The 3,671-nt window shown below is 35.2% G+C and overlaps 1 non-coding gene across 1 annotated transcript; it reads left to right on the top strand.

The window, feature by feature from the left end:
- The first annotated feature begins 2,632 nt into the window (after positions 1–2,632).
- LOC122298038 lies at positions 2,633–2,771 on the top strand. The gene has a single exon (XR_006239096.1). It is a non-coding gene; the product is annotated as a small nucleolar RNA Z247 (small nucleolar RNA).
- The last annotated feature ends 900 nt before the right edge of the window (positions 2,772–3,671 follow it).

The raw sequence follows: 3,671 nt of genomic DNA, 5'->3' as shown, positions 1-3,671 counted from the left end.
AGTGAGAGTCAAGCACACGCTGTCTTTTAGAAGTCGCTCGAGCGCCATATCGAGCGCACATCGAGCGACCCACTCTAGATGGGCCTCACTCGAGCACCATGTCGAGCGCCAGTCGAGCGACCCACTCTGGATGGGTCTCGCTCGAGCACTAGTCAAGCGAACTCTCTATTTTGAGCTATGCTTGACCCATGATGAGCACACTTCAATCATTTTCATGTTACATCGCTTCAACACTTGTTACAAAACTATTTTACATAAGTTTTCACAAGAATATGACAATCAACTCATTTTCTCTTAACAATTTAGGGGATGGACAGTGATTCCTTAAACATAGAGAATCACTACCCATCTCCTCAATCATTTTTTATCAATATTTTATTCTAATAAATAAAATAAATTCTTTTTCCAATCATCTACAATTTCTCTCATACTCATATTTATTATAGTTTTAAATAATAATTTTAAAAATAATTTAAAATAATTACATAAAATATAAAAAAAAAATTAAAAATATTATCATATCTGCAAAAAAAATTAAAATTTTGTTTCAAAATATTCACTAGAGTAATAGTTCCAAACATAAGAAAAAATATTGAGTAGTTAAATTTGTACATGAAAGTGAGAGAAAAGAGTAATAAAGAAATAATAGAGAAATATTATTTTAATAGAATAGAAAAATGATAGGGAATGAGAAATATAAGGTTTTTGAAAGGTAAATAAAATTTAGGGAAAGATATTAGGGAATGTGATTTTTAATTAAATTATAAGGAATTTTATAGGGAATGAGATGAGAATGCTCTATATTCTATTTTTTTAATCAATTTCTTTTTTTTTTTTTGACAAATGTGATGTACACAAATTAAAATAAAGTTCACAAATCAATCTCTGTGTGAAACAAACGTTTCTTTTAAACTAAAACTAAGATCGCATCCTTATTTCTAAAGTAATCTCACCTATTGTTTTCCTCCATTCAAATTAAGGATTATATATGGGGATTAATTAATTCGAAGAGATGAATGGAAGGAAACTATATATTATAAAACTCACCCATTCCATCCATTTTGTCGTATTTGCTAGTGATCAATGGAAGCCATGCACACTGCCAAAAGCCAAAAAGAAGTAGCCACTTTTTTTTATTTTTATTTTTTATTTCAAATCATATTTTTAAAAATATTTTTTTAAACCCCTTAAAGGTTTAAAAATAAATAAAAATAAAAAATTAATTAAAAGACATTTTCTTAATCATTAAGAAAAAAAAAACAATAACAAGTAAGAATTGTGGGTAGCATTTTCCTTAATCCAAACCATGTAGTTGGAATTACTAAACCAACTAATTCCATGCAACTTTATTTATTTACTATAAATATATATATATATAAATATATATATATATATATATATATATATATTCGCTTCTTAAGCCAATAATCCATCCTAGATCCGTCATTATTGCCGTGAGGAGAATGAAAGATGTTGGAGCAGGCGTTGTTAATGGAATGATTTTTCAATGCTCCCACGTCAGAAAAATTCAAGAGTCTAAAGTTGATACTATAATTTAATTAAAATAATCCTAATCGGTGGAAATTAATTAAAAAAACCGTGTAGATGGGAAATAAACTAATTCCATCCAACTTTATTATTTAATTACTATATTATTCTCTTATCAAGCCAATCCATCCTCGATCCATCAATATTATTGGCATAGGGCCTGAGTGGATTGATGCTGTAATTGAATTATTTCCTTTTTATATCTAATTCGTACTATTAATTGACTTTATGAGAGTCCAATAATATTACAACTCCTTGCATCACCACATCCAAACTAATAAGGCAACTATGGATTCGGCTACTGCTATGGATCTTGCACCAGACCAGCTCCCGTGATTGCTGCTCAATATCTCTCTGTTATTCATTTCCTTGTATACACCTTAAGCTACAGTTGTATAGTCAACTCTTGTAATTCTATATATACATTAATACAATTCCTCCACTCGATATTGAGGGAGATTACAATATTTGCAGTACTGTCAATACTTTATTATGGTATCACAGAGCCAAAAGACCACCGTCTAAGAAGATCCTGCTCCCACGGCCTCCACTACCATTTCGGCTAAGTCCCTCACTTGAAATTCTCTATTTATTTATTTATTTATTTTTCTCTTTCCCAGACAATGTCTCTTTTTGCCCCACTTAGCCTACAAAACCTTGTCACCATAAGGATAACTTCCTTCTATGGCGAGCACAGATTCTGCCATATCTCAGAGGCCAACAATTGATTGGCTATGTTGATGGAACACTTCCATGTCATCCACCCACAATTCTTACTTCCAAAGATGATGACACAATCCAAACTACTCCCAATCCAGAATTTTCTAAATGTTACAACCAGGATCAGGTAATCCTTGGTGCCCTCATGTCTTCTCTTTCGGAATCCATTATCACCCACATGGTGGGTCTTGAAACATCTAAGGATGTTTGGTGTGCTCTTGAGCGCATGTTTTCTAATCATGCATGAGCATGAGTGGTCGGCATACGCCTTGAATTATCCACTCTCAAGAAGGGCAATATGTCCATGTCCGAATTTTACCAGCGAGTTAAGACCTCTGCTGATACATTGGCAGCAGTTGGTGAACCCCTTCATGATTCTGAATTCCTCACATATATCCTTGCTGGCCTTGACTCATCCTATAACTCCATTGTCACTTCTATTTCTACTAGAGTTGATCAATTTTCTCTTGAAGATGCATATGCTCATCTGTTAAGCTTTGAACTCAGACTTGAGCAGCAAAATTCTGCTCTTGATATAGCCATTGGCTCAGCAAATTTAGCCACATGGAATGATTATTCACGTGGCCGTGGTGGAAGGACCTCTCAACGTTCTTTTCAAAATAGTCGAGGAAGGCACAACCGTGGCCGAGGACGCGGATCACAAGGGAATTTTTCTGGAGGAGGATCACGCCTTGTTTGTCAACTGTGTGGAAAAAATGGACATAATGCAGTGCAATGTCATCATCGGCTGGACTTATCTTATCAGGGTACCCCGCCTCCTATGCAAGCATTTGTGGCTCATCCACAAACATCCAATGATCCAAACTGGTACACCGACACTGGCGCCACGTATCACCTAACCAATGATTTTCAAAATTTAAATCTTGGTGCTGAACCATTCCAACGAACAGATACCATCCAAGTTGGGGATGGTGCAGGTTTTCCTATTACTCATACTGGTTCCTCTCAACTTTCTCTTGACAACTCTACTTTTAAGTTGAAGTCCATTTTGCATGTGCCTCACATTAAAAAGAATCTCGTGTCTCTGAGTCAGTTTACGGCAAATAATCATGTATTTATTGAATTTCATGCTGGGTATTTTTCTATGAAGGACGAATGCACCAAGAAGCTCCTGTTCTACGGCAAAACTGAGGGTGGTCTCTATCCGTTCTTTCCTCCTTGTAAACCACAAGCTTTTTCTTGTCAGCGTGTTCCGTTAGAAGTGTTGAGCCTCTAACCTGTCCGAAAATCACACAAAACAATTTTAAAGTGGTTCAGCAAATTGCTTACGTCCACTGGAGCCTCTTTTATAGAATTTGTACAAGATTTTCAGAAAATCTACAAAATTCTATTTCTCTCTCTCACGTCCCTCTTCCTTTCCTCACCCACTGCCCTTGATCTCT

The sequence above is a fragment of the Carya illinoinensis genome, chromosome 15, assembly GCF_018687715.1.
Source record: "Carya illinoinensis cultivar Pawnee chromosome 15, C.illinoinensisPawnee_v1, whole genome shotgun sequence".
NCBI classification, from domain to species: domain Eukaryota; kingdom Viridiplantae; phylum Streptophyta; class Magnoliopsida; order Fagales; family Juglandaceae; genus Carya; species Carya illinoinensis.
This window is presented reverse-complemented; position numbering and strand designations above follow the sequence as displayed.